Below are 18924 nucleotides of genomic sequence, written 5' to 3' on the forward strand. Positions count from 1 at the left end.
ATGACTTCATAGAGCCAGCTTAAAACCTCAGGACATTTTGTTACTATGAGGACTAGAAAGCAGAAGGAAGTTAGCAGGTAAGACTCACCACCTCCTGGTTATACTTAAAGAATGGCTTAATAGCTAAGAATGGACAACAGAAGACAACCTAGGCCACAAGGGAGTCAGTACCTGCACATTCTAAATAACGATGAGGGATGACCTGTCCTGATCTCTGACGCTGAGATGGGAGAAGAACTCAGTTAAAAATTTTTCTTTAATCTTTTGTCTTCGTTGGATCGTTGTTATCCTTTCTACTTGTACACCTGGATTCCAACCCTAGTTATATACGTGTTGGAATAAGTTTTAGGCTTTCAATCTATCTATGAGGGCTACCTCATTAAGTACCTCATAGCCATAAGTTGACTTAACACTCAGAACTGCATCTTAGGCAGTATGAGAGACCCTACAATTAATACAGTGGCTTAAAACACCTGGCTTCAAGTTCATTAACCCAAAGAGCCCCTGAAAAAAACTCGGTTTTTTACGACACGAATTTTCTTCATATATGCCATAGATATGAAGTAATATTTTTTATTGATGGAATCCTTAAACTTCACATTTCTACCCATTATTGAGAATATGCTGGTGGGATCCTACTGACAATGCCATCTTTAAAGCAAAAACTGATAGAGGCCAATGATAAAAAAATAAGGTATACAATAAATCTTGAGGAATTATCTCAAAAGCTCTGCTCAGTATGTGACTCTGATGTGTCTTTCCTGACAGCTAACAATTGACTGAATTCCTCCTTCTTATACTTGAAATGTTCTGCCCCCTAAACAGGTCTCTAAGATTATTTACATAAAATAATAGTGTTAAATGCTATGCCTGCAAGGAGTGTCACATATTTTTTTCATGTCAGAAGCTTCACATCTTGAGAATTCTTTAAGAACTAGCCTGTCTGGGGTAAATTGGTTACTTGTAAAGCAACATTGGGGCAGAACAATTTAGCAGCTGTGTTATTTAAAAATGATTTATTCATAATTTGCAATGACAATGTCAATGCAATGGCCAGCTGCTAATTTTCACTGAGCTGTTCTTTTCTCTGTAACTCTAAGAAAAAAGGAAACATCCTAATAAGTCTAACTCATATTACTCTAGGCCTCATCCTGGCATTGGGCCTAGCTTACTACACATATTCTGGGCCAGGTGCAGTTACTTTAGCAGGCTAATGCTGATCAAAAATTCCTAGGAAAAATTTGTACCGCCTTGTAGATTGTAAAATTCATTAATTTTTTTTTATTCCTTGATGAAATCACATTTGAGGTTTTGTATGATTTGCTAGATTATGTCATTATCTGTGAAACAACATCCCTTTTAATTTTTTGTCTTCAGGACTGAACTTTTACTGTACTTTATCTTTAGCTCAAGGGTAATGAGGTATTTGCACTTTCAGACATTATCCTATATGTGATTTCTGATCTTGTCTTGAAGTATTCGACTTGATGACTACTTCCGTTCCTGCAACATATTGTTATTACTCTAATTCCTAATTCTAGAGGATTTACGTTCATAATTCCACCATTGGGCAGGATGAATCACAAATTATCCCTTTACTAAGGCAAAGGATGGAAGACCTATTACTAGAAAAAGGATGGTGATCAATAATTCTGTGGTATCTTTTGCTAAAGAGAATTCTTACAATGCAATCTGTGGGACTCACGTTCATGTATGAGTGCAAATATTTTTAATGCCCCTTTTTTTTTTTCTCAACCAAAGGAAGGGACTTGGGGAAACATGAATGATGACTGGGAAACTGTGGCTACCTCACACAGATATCTCACTTGTCACTTCATCCACTTGAACATCCTTAAAGTCTCTCTAGGTATAACATCGATAGCATAAATGCAACCTTTGGCAGAGCCCGTTGAAAATACTCAGCTTGAAATTAGAAGACATCTGATATAAAGATTTTCTCAGGAGGGTTCGCATCCGCTAACAAGATTACATTTTCTAAGGACATTTCTTGTGGGTTTGCAACAGCACTAATCAATTTTCATAGTTGCCTTGAGAACATGATCACCCATCAAAGGCTTCATCCTCGTTTCTGTAACATCTTATTTTTCTTATTTTGAATAGCCCCAGAGTAATAATGCACAAACTAAAATCACTAGGAGATAGTCCATTGAAGTTTTACCGTTGGTTATTCACGAAAAAATTATACGTACAGGGTATCAATATGGTCCTTTATACTGATACGTTATGTCAATACATCTTAAGAACTTTAATGCTCCGACCACAGCTCCACAATCAGCGTTAGACATGGGTCTCCAACCATATTGAGAAATTTCCATTGTGTTTAGGTTAAATACATTTCTCATTGTGCACAAATCCTCTATTGTTCAAACTGAATAATCTCATGGTACATATGAAGGCGATTTAAACTTATAAGAGGAAATATATTGAAGTAGCACAAGAACTCCCTTATAAAAGCAAGGATCTTTCTTTTTGTGAGATTTGAAGAGAAAAGTAAAGTATCTCAGAATATAAAACAAACATTTGACTTTGAATACATAAATTTTTCAATGCTTTACATTCATACCAAATCCAATCATACAGTTATCATTCAATAGTAATACTAGCAGTTTAGGGATTAATATTCCTTACACTTAAGGAATTATTCACAATTTATATATAATATTTGAAATTTATGCTCTTTGAAATGATAAACCTCACAACAATTTTTTCGAGCTCTGACAAAGTCAAATTACCTGATATGAAAAATGACCAAATTATGAATAAATACAAATCATAAAAGCAGTGCATTTAAACAGAGGTTAGTTACCCATGCAAACCCTAACATAGATAATGGAATCCTTAAAGCACGGAACTCCGAATTCATACAGTTAACCCAAAAAGTAAGGCGTTTCCATATGAATCAAACCAGAGACTTCACAGTGACTGAAAACACTACTCCACAAAAGAATAATGCAATACTTACTGCATGTTCCATAAGAAATAAATATGTCAACAAAATCTTGAGCCAAATAACACAGAGACAAAGCCCTAGTGTTCTATTCACTGAAGTCAATAGAAGAAAGAAACAAACTGTTGTAGACAAGGGAGGAATTGGGAGGAACACCCTAGTATGAATTTAGCTGCAAACCATTTAAGAGAGCATTGTGAATATCAAGGTGAAATCTCATATATCCCAGGCAAGGAAAACTGGTCAAATTTAAATAAATTTATTCTAGTAAAATGTTCTCAGTGATCCCCACAAGTAAATAACGCCTAAGGAAAAAATAGTTAGAATTAACTTAATCTGTGGAACAGTAGAATTTGAATGGCAGCAAGGCACAATAATTAAACTATTAGTAAAGTTTAGGCAGATCAGTTCCATCATTCACTTAGGGAGACCCAGAACAAGGGCTAATTTCTGAAACCCTTGTACTGATGAATGGAGACTATGGTGTTACCTAGATGAATGGTATGAGCTGGATCCATATACAGCTTAATATGAAGTAAAAACATTGAACTTCACTGACAAGATAAATGTGGATAGCCGAAGAACAGGGTCACTGCCATGACAGATTTGTAAACCTCTCCTGGCCACTCAGTATGTCCAAAATGTTGCCGTTTCTTTCGAGGAAAGGTGCCCTGACCTTTCAACAGAGCGTCTTCCACAAGGTAATGGAGGTGCACCCTAGTAAGGGAGGCTTACAGGTTGTATACCTTGCCAGTGATAACCTGGAGAGAGTTGCAACAAAAGGTAACCTCATTCGGCTCTTTGGCCAAAACTTTGCAACCTAATAAAGCTCATCCTCATGGTCAGAAGTACAAACGAAGTTTAGGGATACTTTAGAATCATCTATAGTAAGTGTAAATGATACAGACCAACTACTATAAGGTAATGTACCCTTATGATTGCTCCTTTACCTTCAGTGGAAGACATAACCTTTGTGTGAAAGTACTGCGAACCTTCAATAGCATCGTGAACCTAGACTGGAAAACTAAACCCTCATGCATCAAGTACAATGAAAAAACTGTAGTGTAACAACTTTCCTAAGACTAAACATATACATCTGTGGCAGAATAGCACTCTCTTCATTAAATACTGAAGCATATTTTACATTATCATATGTGGCTCTTTCCAATTATGCAACTGCTTTGAATTGTGTTGTAATGTAATGCCAATTTTGCATTTTTTAAAAAGACCAACATATTTTTAGTTTTCATAACCTTTCTTTAAGGAAATTATGGGAGCTACGATTGTGGGGCATAAAAGAGATCGGATACTGCTGACACTCGACAAAGATAGTAGTAATATACATAACACTGTTCTTAGCTACACAGTAATAACTACAGACCACTAAACACCTATTCTTTCCCAAGAGCAAAGCACAATTATTTTACTAAACTATCAGCTTTAAACTGATTTATCTTCATACAAGAGCATCTTCGCCTTTAGAATAGAAATCGAAGGCTGCAAGTTAACAACTGATCTATGAAGAATTGTTCCGAAACCATTCTTACTGTACAACCCTACCATCCTGGGAGCCAACATTTTCACAAAAATCTTGTGATGGTGTTGTCTCCAAAGAAGAACTACAAGATTCAACTCAAAATTGGAGACCTCAAGGACATTAGACACCAAAAAACTGCTCTCCAGTTAGCTGAAGAAAAATAGTAAACTGAAAACATATACTGTTGAAATTTTCAAAAGCCGAAAGCAAAGGTAACTAAAATAAAAGAGACAGAGAATATATAGACCAATGAAGACTTTTGGATGCACTACTTATTACCTAAACCCATTACAGTTCATAGTAGTAGTTAATAATTTGCCCTCCAAAAGTAAGATTAAATTAACACTATTTATATCTTTATGCCAAGACCTATTTCCAGGGGTGAGTCAGATTTGAAACAAATTCTCATTATACGTCATTGAACAGACATGTTGGATGGGTTCCAGTTTGCAAATAACCGCCAGATGGTTAGGTGAAGTACCGAACAATTTTCATCTATATAGCAAAATAAAGTATAAAATATAAATGAAAAGAGAGAGAGAGGCAGCTAATGAAAAGAAAGAACAAATATTAAGGAAAAACTCTACAGAAAGGAATCAAGTTAAAGGTCAAAGGCAAGGAAACGATAAATAAATAAAAGAGTCATAACCATAGTCCATTATAAATGTCAGCTGTCAAAGGGACTGTCAAACATAACTTGGAAATTCGGACCAACTCGGAAAACCAATAGACAGATAACGTAGCCTATGCGATAGAAACTCGCTATTTTTGGCTGTGGTGCGAAAAAATGTTTTTATTCTTCTCGTCTTCGTCACCAGCGGACCAAGATCACAGGGAAATATAATTTTTTGCTGAATTTCGAGCAGCAAAAGAAATCGATAGCCAAAACAGGGAAAACTGAAACTAACATCTGCAACGGTTTGGTATAATTAAAGAAAAAACGACGCAATCAAGATACATCAAAGGAACACGATTAATGATCTCGAATTACTGGAAGACCGTGAAGTAATTTTATGATCCAAAATGACACATCATTTATAGTTCAGCATAAATTCACAGGAAGAAAGAGAGGGAAAGCAATGACATCAGCCTCTCGTCGTCATACATGAATAGAAGCCTTTGTATTGAAGCAGTTCACGGTAATTGACGCAATTTCTTTACCAAATTAGAATATCTGCATTGAAAGAGCCTTCCATACACAATGACAATTAACACATCCATTTCTCGCCTTCATGCTTACTTAATGAAGGTGCTCGTAGCACCTCATACTCTAACACCTGAAGCATCTAACTGAAGGGGTTCAATGAAAGTCTATCGAATAGATCTCCATTACTACAGTCTGCGGCTGTTGGGCTTTGCTGATTAATATTTTGCTTAGACGTAGAGGGAGAGCCCTTCGTAGGACTGCCTTCTCGCCGTTTAAACAGGGCAGAATAAATTTCATTGTAATTTTCTTGAGTTCCTTAATATGTGTCAACACGAGTCATGAAACCATAATGAGAAATGTATTATAATAAAGTTTATGATCTTAAAGTAAAACTATAAATGTTTTTGCAAAACCCTTAGTTTTTCAGATTAAGAACTATTTTGAAATTATTTTCTTTATCAATCAAATGCACAATTCAGACACCTTAACACACTGCAGACAATTACTCTTCTTATAGAGTGAATTAATTTTGAAAATTTGTGGACTAAGTTTCATGCACGATTTAAGCATAATTTTATTTGTATCAGCTGCTGCTCTGATAATGTCACTGACTATAGTAGAACGGCGAAAGTTGTTGCCTAGTCCTAAATAATTTAGGATATACCCAAGTGTGAAGTATGTTCACCTACATCACTTCCTCGAACAGTTGCCACAGGAATAAAGAAGCTACGGATAGTGAAGAACAGATGAAAATAAGCTTAAATTTCACACTAAAAAGGCTTTCACCCATCTCTGATTTCAGCCGAGACAAGAATTTTTCATGGGTAGTAATGCCAAAAAAATACAGTTTTTCAGTTCTACAATCTCATGAAAGCTATGTGAGAAATATACTCAGCACCTTGTTGTCATAATCAAGGATTTAATGGACATAGTTTGAAGAGACAAAGGAACCACTGTCTGGAAAAGGCTTGCATATCGGGCCTACAGGGAATTTTCAGTGGTAATGCAGCATCTCGCTGTTTCTAAAATAAGTCTGATTGTTATTTGAACCTTTATCTTATTATTCTATCTTAGACTTAAAGTTTGTCTTTATAGCTTGCTGTAGCCTTTCCCGTATTTCCAGTGACAGTAACAGAGCAACGAAAACATCTTAATCCTTACGTAGGCTGACAGGGTCTTTGCCGCATACTAAACAGCATCACCACTGCACAAAGTAATTGATATCTAGATTCTAGGTCGTTGGCATTAAGCTTCTTCTGCACTTAAACTCCCTTGCGTAGACAGAATTCATCGAATGTTTATCATGGCTGCTAAGAAGGGTAGAAGAAAAATTCTAGCAAAATTGCAACTGCTTTTGGTTAGTTTTCCTGTTGTCAACACCTAATTGGTGACTGACACATGAATGTATTATTTGCTTTTACTACCTATCGAATATGTCGCTTTCCACTATGATTAAACGACAGTTATGGGAATATCTTGGTCAGGTAAGATGACTGAATATATTTAGATTGAACTACAAGTCAATAATGAGTCTATCACATATATATTAAATTTTAAATTTATTTAATGCGACAGTATATACATATATGTGTGTGTGTGTGTGGGTGTGTGTGTGTGAGTGTGTGTGTGTGAGTGTGTGTGTGTTTGTGTGTGTATGTGTGTTGGGGGGGGGATTGTTTGCAGAGGCATCAGATCTTTAAGATACAATATACTCTTTTGCCTTAATATGAGGCAAATTCATTTGGCAAAAACCCTTTTGAATCTTTAGCATCTGACATCACCGACGCTGCACATGCACGTACGATTCCACCTTTTGTCCCACTCGCAAAGGAACTGAGATTAAAGACGATATATCACACTAGAAGCGAATTATGACCACCTGTTTAGCTTAACACCAATCCCACCGCACGTAACCGGAAGTGTAAAGCCTATCTCCATTCAAAGAACATTTTGCAAAATATCAAAAGTTAAAATTTTTCGTTTGGTTTATCAAATGGTTTTGAAAAGACCAAGCGGTTGAAAAAACTTCCCAAATGATCGTCTATGCTCATGAGTGGAATTTTGTATACTCGCACACAAATTCGACAGGAAATGAAGGCTCATCATAAAAGGCAGCTATATTAAGCTGAATGCCTAATGAAACATCAATCACGAAAGTTTCAGGACAGGTACTGCAAGATTATGACTCGAGCCGAACGCCTCTCGGCGAGGGAGGTTTCATGCAACCGCTTCGCCTTGTCCCTCGAGCACTGGCTCCTCCTGCTCTCCTGAGCCATCCTCTTGAATGCTGAAGCCGCGCGTGGGTAGAATTCGAGTGCCTAAAATATTTTCATATATTGAGTATTCCAGCGCTTCTATTCATACACTGAAGACTTTGTGTGGGCCCACTGCACTCTGTTTATTAAAAAAAAAATGTTTTGTATGCAGCGGTGAATCCTTTATGAACCTAAAAAATTTTAAGAATATTTTCATTTGTAATTATGTGTGGGACACTGCGTGTCATCGTGACGTTGTATTATTCAAGCATTGGTGTGACCCTTGGAATAACTGCACGCACACATATGTCCATTCATAAAAGCAAATGGGAATGGCAATGCCGTTGTCTCTCTGAACTTTTGTCTGCCGGGCTCTCGTCTCTCTGTCCTCGTTCTTGCAAGGGGACCATAGACAGATCTAAAATCTTTGGAAAGTCCAGAGGGGTCAGTTCTGAAATCGGAGCAAGCTGTCATCTTTTGTGCTGCTGGTGAGGAGGCCATTATAAATGAAAGTGCAGTGAAATGGCACCATTAAATATTAGAATCTAGAATACTGAAACGCTTCTGAGAAGAAGCAAAATCCACATGAGTAAGTTGCCTTTAATAAAAGGATTCAACTTTTGAAATTAATCAGAAATAATAGTATTATTTGCTGGTCTTACTGGCTCACCGTAGATGTGAGCTAAGTTTTTCATTTGCAATGTAGTTTAAGCTTTCTATCTTGCGAAAATTTCTTTAAAAGTTTCTTCAGACCTAATATAAACTGAAGGATTAGGAACTCGTCAACAGGATATGGCCAGACATGTGTTTGCTTTGTAATTACAAGGGAAGCAAATCCAGAGTTCAGTTTCGAATATCGAAGCATCCCAAGTTGGCGAAACGTAAAAGCAGCATTTAGCGTAAATCCTCTATCAGTCATACCGCCACGAGTGCACCACTTCGAAAGGGATTAAGTTCAAATTCTTTGAGGCGGGTGCATACAGCTAGTAAGAGTTTGTATTACATCGCTGAGCATTACTGACTCACAGCAGTTATTTCTACTCTTTTAAAACTGAAAGGCGACGCCAAAACAATAGCTTCGTTTCTTTTATAACAACGTGCCACGTTTTCAAGCTGATCCTTCTCTAACGTTCGGATATGCAAAATCAGAATATCGGGTCTAGGGCTGTCACCCTCATCGGAATAAGATGGGAGTGTAACATTCCATTTCACTAATTTCACTCCTTCAGCATCCTGTAAGGTCACCCATGAGGGAATGTGCCCCAAGGCTCAGTACCCGGTGCCCAAAATTTGATTTTCATGCCCCAAGCTACATCCATCCCCCCAGTTATACATCTCAAAGCCTTGTTAAACTGCGAGCCAGAAGCCATATTTCTCATCCTTGAAGTGGCAAAAAAAAGTAGGCGTATTATCCAGACACGTCTTACAAGCCCTCATGAAAATAAATTACTTTTATTTATACCCCACTGAGTAAGATCTGCTTTTCTAGTGGAATTTTTCTAAAAAAAAAAAAAAAATCGGCAATTCGTAACAATTATGAACTTGCGTGTCAATAAAGAATCAATATCAATGACAACCACAAACTCTGAAAACTTCCGCACTCGAAATAACGTCTAGGAACTTTGAAAATGTTCCAAGACATAATTTAGAATCGTTTATTACCTCAGTAGTAATAAATTATACCCGGCGATTGTCAACGAAAATACCAACTGGAGGTTGACGCTGCTAATGCCGATGGCGCCCTTTTTGGTGACGCAGGAAAAAATTGTAAAAAGAGTTCTCCTTCAATATGAGCCTCTATTTCTCCTTACAAGAAGCATCTTTTTTTTCTATTTTTTATATTTCTCCTTACAAGAAGCATCTTTTTTTCTATTTTTTATATTTCTCCTTACAAGAAGCATCTTTTTTTTCTATTTTTTATATTTCTCCTTACAAGAAGCATATTTTTTTTCTATTTTTTATATTTCTCCTTACAAGAAGCATCTTTTTTTCAATTTTTTATATAAGAAGTATCTTGATACGACATGTCACCTAGGTATCGGCTCCTCTGTCCATTAGCTGTTGTCGTTATATCCTTTTTTTTCAAACTTTAGAATTTTGTCATTTACAATTCAAGAAGGAAGCAAGGGCAACCGATGCTCTTATTTGTTTGTTTTAGTCTCAAATCCCTGTAGACCCATTGCATTGCGGTAACATTTTGTTTGTGAGTAAAGCGATATACACAACCGACTTAAGAAAATAACTCCTTACCCGTGGAGGATATGAAGATATTGTTATGCATGGATTATGCAAAGGACGAGGAAAAAATGAGCAAATGAAAGTAATGACACCAAAGCATAACAAATAACAACGGTACAGTACAAGGGCATTTCAAACCATAAACCCTCTTGGGTTTATATTATGTTGACTCTGTCCATAAGGCCTTTCAGCTGAAGATTTAAAGAAAAAAGAAAACAAGTATAGTAAACATACTCACATATGCCTGAGGAAGTCAACGTTGTATGATGTCAATAACACTTCTACCAGTCTTGAAGTAACTAAAACCATTCCCGTCTGAACTAAACTAGAGCTGTACTACTGTGGTTTGTTTTACTTTGGTTTCATTACCTTCATTTGCTTATTTTTCTTCGTCCTGTCCAATATCTATGTATAACGAGATCTTCTTCTTATTCTTCACTGGCGAGAAGACTCCACAAATGCACTAGGCAAACTTTTCCACATTTCAGTTGTAGCCAAAATAAAACTCCCAGCAAACTAAGTAGCAGTAAACTTGATACTAGAACAAGACACACTTTGCAGCAGCAGCCTGCCGATGTGTTGTGAGCAAAAACAGCTAGCTAAATGGTTAGAAAAAGAGTTAGAAAAGTATGTGACTTGAATTATTCAAGTACAGAACACGACATCGGTAATCCTCTAATCCTGGAATTTAAAGGGACGCTCTTTGCTATTAATGAGTTATATGTATTATACACCGAAAGTTATCCTTCTAAAAATAAATGGTTTCCAGTCCCACACAGGAGATTTTAGGATGAGTGATCAGTGACTGGACCTCTTGGAAACTGATTACTCATAAAATTCCCAATATGTTAAGGGACCAGTGAAGCAAATATTAGAATTTATCTATAAAAAAGATTTCAAATTAACCACGGGGAGTATCGTGCTGCATATCAGCTCATCGTAAGCCAAACAAAAATCCGGGAGGGTAATTTTTATATGACTGAACGTAGTCTTAATTGAGTACTTCGCATGAAGCCAAGCTCTTGAAATCGCGAGGAATTCATCTGAAGACAGAAAAAAACAGAACACAAATTCTACGGAAGGCATGCGTGTCACAACTGCAACTATACATATCGAAACTTCATTCTTTATTGCGAACAAATCGATCCACATATAAATCAGTTAGGTTTATCGTTGACAAGTTTGAAGTCTTAGGTACAGCTTTAGGGCAAGTTCCTATTCAACCATAATAGAAATCATTTTAACACGGATATGAAGAATAGACCACATTTCGTAGTAATGCAGTGAAGAAGGAGAAAATGAAACTTAAGCCGCTTCGCCAACAAGGATCCAGACACTGATCTACAAACTTACAAACTGTTAGTTTAGATTTGCTGTCAACGCCTTTGCCCTGATACACTGAGTAAACTGGTGGTCAGAGGGTGAAATGTGGTTCAAGGAATTATTGTTGTAGGTTTCGGGTGTTCGTCCATTCCTTCTCTTCTTTTGTTTTGGACTGACTTTATGACGTGATGTCCGGATGTTACTGATGGGGGTTCTCTGTATTACACTCGTATATTTTATTACAAAATTCATTTCTTTGACGACGAAGACTATAATTTTTGTGACGACAGCATACGAGTATATCAACCAGTCACTTCTCTCTCAAACCCACACACAAGCTATATGTCAAATTACTCTATTTTCCATCAGAGACCAAAAACATTTTAGACACCGGTAAGACCATTGCACTTGGCTTTGGGGAATAAAACATAAAGAGAATGTGTTATTAGGAAATGGCCAATTTATCTAGCAGGTATTCGACAAATTTTCCCTGCTTTCCCACTTCATTTTCTTTCCATTAAATTCGTAGTTCTAATATTAAAGTTCTTCTACACCTCTGCTCATCGCTCTGGTCGGTGGAATTTTTGTATGTACGAAAGCCCATACGTACATCCATACATACATAACATATATATTGTGTGTGTATATATACAAATATATGTAAAAATATATATATATATATATATATATATATATATATATATATAATACACACACACACACATATATATATATGTGTGTGTGTGTGTGTGTGTGTGTGTGTGTGTGTGTGTGTGTGTGTGTGTGAGAGAGAGAGAGAGAGGAATGAGTGAGACGAATAATTGTTTCTCTGTGTAAGGGCAAAGGAGATAAAGCAGCCTAGTACGAGGTCAGACAGATGACAGAAGTTTTGACAGGAAGACAAGTGTGGGTTTAAACGGAGAAGAGGCTGTATGGATCAGGTATGTTTTTTGAAATAATAATATGAGAAGTTTGAAAGAACGCCCGACAGATTCTTGTGTTATGCCCATGTGTCTTTTTAATATCTTTATGGATGGAGTAACGCGAAAAATCAAAGAAAGGATAGCAGATATTTGTGCGAAATTGTGAGATAAGACGATGAGTCAGGAATGTAGCATAAAACTTTTGATGTTTGCAGACTGATTATTGATTTATGGTTACCAATACTGGCGTCGCAACATCTAGGTTGCTGACGCCGTAATGAAATTAAACAGGAAACTGGAAAAAATTAAAAAGTTTCATATAAGAAATATCTAAAAATATATATATATATATACACATATATAATCTTATCTGTAAATACATATATACTATACATAAAAACAAATAATGCCTATGTATACGATCTAAATTTTGTTGAGGAGGCCAGCCTCCCAACAAAGATACTTAACTGTTCAATATTACAATGCTCCCCGAGAACCATTGCGAGGATAAAACGTCCATCTCTGTAACGTCCCGAGAGAGGAACCTCTGCCTTAAATCCCCAAGACTGGGACATTCGACGGATAAAAAAAACAAAAAAACAAAAACTGACGGGTGTGGTGAAGAGAGACTAAAAATATTAGTGAAAGAGAAAGTATACGCAAGAGGAGAAGTAATAAAATGCACTGAAGTTTCTTCGGCGCAATCGAGTTTTCTGTACAGCGTATAATGCTGTACGAAACTCTTAAGATCACCCGGCGAATCAGACAGAATGGAGGAAAGGCGTACGTGTCGAGGTTGTCCCACGGGTGTTGGAATGCGTCCTCCGCAGCGGCCCGGTGGTGGCCTGTGTTTATGGGCACCTACAGCGGTGCCAGACGAACGATCATGGCTAACTGTAACCCTAAATAGAATAAAAATTACTGAGGCTAGAGGGCTGCAATTTAGATGTTTGATGATTGAAGGGTGGATGATCAACATATCAATTTGCAGCCCTATAGCCTCAGTAGTTGAGATCCAAGGGCGAACAGGAAAAGTGCGGACGGACAGACAAATGGCCATCTCAATAGATTTCTTTTACAGAAAACTAAAACTGAGAATAAACGCGAGAAAGAGTAAAGTTATAAGGTTAAATGGGAAACAAGAAGACAGAACTGTGAATATTAGTATAGATTTGAGGAAATGGAAGCAGGAGACTTTGTAAGGATTGTGAAGTAATGATTGTATTTAATAGCAGGATGTGAGAAGAGGTGAGTTACAGCGTAAAAGAAGCAACAAAGGAGTGCATATCGAAGTCAAGGTTGGAATGTACAAAGGGACTGTTGAACCAACTCTCCTCACTGGATCTGAAGTGTGGTGGATACTGAATGTGAACGAAACAAAGAAGGAAGAAACTGCACAGACGAATTGTTTGCGTAGTTTTTACGAGTGATTAAAAGGTTTTTATGAAGGAAGTGAAGCGTGCGTTAGAATACTTATACGGGAAAGTCAATGATCTGATGTAAAAGTGGGGCTGAGACAAGGGGGTATCATGTCTCCATGGTTGTTCGATATCTTTATGGAGAAAGTGATGCGGGAAGCCGAATAAAAGATAGTAGCTGTATGAGCACAGGTGTTGGATAAAAAAAATTGGTGAATCGTTGAAAGTATTTTGCAAAAGAGTAGAGTTGAGAGTAAATGTGAGCAAGAGTGAGATTGAGTTTAAATGGAAACAAGGCAGATAAGAAAATGAATGCCAATACGAATGGTGGAAAATGGAATGTTAACAAACTAGGAAATATAGAGATTGATTTAAAAAAATACCCAGGGAAACCTGATGTCACCTAGGGATTGCGGATGATTCGGGCATATTTTAAGAGTAATAAATATAAATGGCGGTGAGAAAAGAGAAGAGGCGAGTCACAGAAGCAAAGTAAGAAAGGGAGCAGGCTGTGTGCAAAGATTAAAAAGAGACCTGAATTGCTTCCATGGAAGTCAAGGTGGGAATGGACGAGGTGACTGTTGAGAGTGAAAGGAAGAAAACCCACTAAAGCTGCGAAGATTAACTTGTTGGGTGAAAAGTTAAGTATACCTTAGTTTAACCAGACCACTGAGCTGATTAACAGCTCTCCCAGGGCTGGCCCGAAGGATTAGACTTATTTTACATGGCTAAGGACCAATTGGTTACCTAGCAACGCAACCTACAGCTTATTGTGGAATCCGAACCACATTATGGCGAGAAATGAATTTCTATCACAAGAAATAAATTCCTCTAATTCTTCATTGGCCGGCCGGGGAATCGAACGCGGGCCTAGCAGAGTGCTAGCCGAGAACTCTACCGACTCGTCCAACGAAGAACTAACTTACTGGGTGGCATGCAGTGAGAAATGAGGAGATACACAGAATGGTAATAAGGTGTTTGGAGGAAGGAGGGGAGGTTGACTTCGAAACAGCTGGATAAATGGCATAAAAGTGGCCTTGGAAAGGCAGCGCCTTGATATCCAGGAAATGCGAGAGTGCATACAAGACAGGGGTGAATGGCACAGCAAGTGGAGGGCGGTTCAACACCTATACTGAACTTGCAGTATAGGTGTATGAAGCTGCTGATGTTGTGGAAGTTTATATATATATATATATATATATATATATATATATATATATATATATATATATATAGATACATGTATACATATAATTATATACATATAACAAATATGATTACATACATACATATATATATATTATTAAATATTTTTATATGAAATTCTTTTTAAACTTATTTATTTATTTTTAGTTTTCAATTTAAATTTATTACGGCGTCAATAACTTAGATGTTGTGACGCCAGTTTTAATAGACATAATCAATCATATATACTATATATATATATATATATATATATATATATATATATATATATATATATGTGTGTGTGTGTGTGTGTGTGTGTATATATATATATCACGTGCCTTTCTCTCTTTCTTGAATTCACATTCATTTCTTTGTTAATTTATGCTGCATTTAATATACATTTTCCAATTTGAACTTAATGAAAACAGTAATTTTGCAATTCTTGCCTTAAGCATACTCCTTTACAACTTTATTTTTATTCAGCATAGCCAGAGAGAAATTGAAATGATTAAAATAATACATTCACGTCAACAGCCAGGCAGCGACCCAGTCATAATCCTCAACCTAATTCGCCAAAAATACATCCCCAGTTATTTTTTTTTCTTTAAATAATCGTGTTACAAGAAATAACTTCCTTGAGTCAATAGGATAAAACTTTTTTCTATTAAATCCTACGGATCCTCACAATAATTTCCGCTTAGTAGGTGTTCCACCAAAGAGAATAAGCATGGGAGAAGGAAAAACAGCAGAGGTTAATAGATCACCTTACCAAGGAGTGTCGGTGAAAGTCAAACCGTATCACTCTCCAATTGGCAGGAAGTTGCCCTTAGGCACCACCTTCAAGACAGACAAGTCACTCCTACAACCTGAAGTGGCCATTAAACCACATATACAGTAGAATTCTGAGTAGACCCAACGGAGAAGAGGCTGACACTAAGGTCCACTTCAACCGAACGCTTAAAAGTCCATACATAACTAAGGACAATCAGTGCACAATGAGGAAAGCCCTCAAGCAATTCAGAAAATTCTAAAGTGATTCAGACCCTAGCCCCTCCTGCAGACCAAGGTTTAGAAAATACTCCAGACCTTGTTGCAGACTGTCAAGTCATCGTAACCGAGGTCCTGTGTCGATCTAAGAAGCATTCATTCTAGGATGTTCATGAAATATATCTGCTCCAACAAAACTAATCACTCCTAGAAGGTGGAGCCAAAAATCGAAATAACAGCAGAGATGCCCTGAAAGATGCCCTGCCCCCTCGACGGGAGAGAGCACACATCATGATTAGTGAACTTACTGCCGCTTTCACCTTATCGTTCACCAAAGTTCACTTCTTAAACTTGGTTAGAAATGCGGTGAGTAGTCTGTGGACATTTAGGGCATTTTTCTTATCAATACTTTAAAAGTAAATTTGTATCATAATCTAATTATTACTAGTCTGTCATTACTTGCTTCACTAACTTGCTTGACAATGGCTCATTATTTTTTTGACTAAAATTGCTCATATGCGTCAGTCACTTTCGTATTTGCATTTATTTAAGAAAATCATAAATGATCAATATCCGTTGTTGGGCTTTATGACAGAATTACGTAACCCCCTGAATGAGCAGCCTATTATATATTGTAATATACACCTTACTGTAACATAACAGTTATTTTGTATGTATGTGTTCCTTCTTATAAAACTGGTGTGTAATACTAACTATTGTTTAGTATCGGTCACGACTCAGGAGAAACGCACAGACAACTAGTAAGAATGATTTCACGAGTGCATGTACAAATACCTTAGTCTCCCGCGTATAACAACAGAAAATGGACCGGAACAGTAATAGCATATGACTTTCCGAGTGATATTCATTGAATTAAAAACAAAATTAAATGAGAAAACGTGCGAGTGATTTCGGATGCACAGGAGAAAATTACAAACTAAGGACGAGCTTATTTTAACTTCTAAATATTGTTCAAGGACTTTTACTTCAGTAATTCCTTATGCATATTGTTTTAATTTTGTATTATTCGGCAACCATTCATTTTACATATTTTAATTACTCTTTCTCAGTATTGTTAGAAGTCTTTATGCACGTCATTTTAATTACAGATTATTTAAGGATTCCCAATCGACGACCATTCATTTTATATATTTTAATTATTCTTTTAGTATTGTTAGAAGTCAGTTGCTTATTATCTCCGAGATCGGTGTATTCTTGTGGAACGAACTTCATATAAAGGATGCAGACGTATCAAAATTTTACTCCCTGTGAGCCATTTCCTGTGCATTTTTTTTTTTATATCACCACCTGACTGACTTATACAGCCTGTGTATGAATTAAACTGCATTGTAGGCAAAGATTACTAAGGTTCATTTCTGTACTTACAACACGATCTATTGAAGATTAGAAGAAATGAATGAATGTTATATAGGCTAAGGAAGCTGAATATAATTAGTTATTCATGATCACTGGGAAAGATCTATATGAATTATCTACATTTATAATTATCATATGAACGAGTGTTTCCTAAAAACGTAAATGGGAGCAAACAAAAGTAAATAGTCAGATATGTTAATGTTACTGAACATCCTGTATTTTCCTACTAAAAAAAATCTTTATCTTCAAGCTTTGTACTTTGTTTTGTTGCAAGGGATAAACATAACTGAACAGAAAGTTATGCAACTGAAGGTCTGAGCACTGTTGACACCTGGGAATCCTTGAAATCTATAGAATATAGATTTTAGGCCAAAGGCCAAGTGCTGGGACCTATGAGGTCATTCAGCGCTGAAAAGGAAGTTGACAATAAAAACGTATGAAAGGTGTAACAGGAGGAAAACCTCGCAGTTGCACTATGAACCAATTGTTAGGAGAGGGTTAATGAAAGTAAGATGGAAGAAGATGAACGGAGATACAGTAAAAGGAATATAAGGGGTTGTAGCTAAGGGCCAAAGGGACGCTGCTAAGAACCTTAAGTAATGCCTACAGTGCACCGCATGAGGTGCAATGACGGCACTTCCCCCCCGCCCCCCGCCCGGAAATTTACGTAATTTTCAAACAATTCGAACTCCAGGGCCACTCTAACCTCGTTTCCAGAGCTTAACATCCAGAGGTCTGAATAATTATCAATACGTGTGAGCGAGATACATATTTGTTTGGTGAAAAGAACGCCAAAAGAAAACTCAGTGACTTAGGAATACTATATACAAAACATTTGGTCTACTGTCGTAAATATTTATTTCATTATTTCACATTCGCTCGATACTTGGTTTAGGGAATCTGGACCCGTGGACGCAGCTAGCGATTGAAATAAAAATACTTTACTATTCTTTTTAAATCAAGCGCTCCTTATTAGGCATGTAATAGAAAGGCAATAACATAATCTACACTCCATTGGAAAATCAGACTGACTTTACGGCGGATTTTACATTCACTTCTGAAATAAACACCGATACGGTGTTGGTGTTCTTTACCTACTTTTATATGTTATATAACCGTAAATTGCTGTATTCATTCTACGGTATACGATCCATAACATAAGTGCGCAGATGTATTAACGTAAAAGACAGACAAGAACAAACGTTCCCAAAAGCGCATCAGTTATATGGCCATTCAAGTGAACTACCAATACCATCAATACTGGTCACCGACTGACCCATTCGAGTGTCCTTTCACAAGATGTGATCATCCTGGCACACGCGACTCGCCGAAACACCTGTGGATTCAACACGAAAATCGAGCGAATAAAAGACGAACCAGCAACACAGGTCGTCCCGGGGCTGAGGTGAGGCTCGAGATAGACCAGGCGAGGCCCCGCGTCGAGTTGAAGAGCAGCAGTCATTACGTAGAGAACGCAACACTTTGCAGTCGCACTCCCCTTTTTTAGTGCTTAACTTTTTTATCACTGTCTAGTGAATTATGACTGTAACTGCACGTGTTATA

The 18924-nt window shown here is 37.0% G+C and overlaps 2 protein-coding genes across 3 annotated transcripts in view; one reads left to right on the top strand and one right to left on the bottom strand.

Moving 5' to 3' along the window:
* The window catches only part of LOC136832771 (heme transporter hrg1-A-like), a 122851-nt gene that overhangs the window by 75644 nt on the left and 28283 nt on the right, over window positions 1-18924 (bottom strand). The window lies entirely within an intron of this gene.
* Window positions 18781-18924, top strand: part of LOC136832767 (uncharacterized) — a 69931-nt gene continuing 69787 nt past the window's right edge. For both annotated transcript variants that reach the window (XM_067094299.1, XM_067094300.1), the window contains exon 1: window positions 18781-18924. This exon is cut by the window's right edge and continues 75 nt beyond it. The gene's annotated coding sequence lies outside the window, so the exon portion shown is untranslated.

This window comes from Macrobrachium rosenbergii, chromosome 50 (assembly GCF_040412425.1).
Source record: "Macrobrachium rosenbergii isolate ZJJX-2024 chromosome 50, ASM4041242v1, whole genome shotgun sequence".
Lineage (NCBI taxonomy): Eukaryota > Metazoa > Arthropoda > Malacostraca > Decapoda > Palaemonidae > Macrobrachium > Macrobrachium rosenbergii.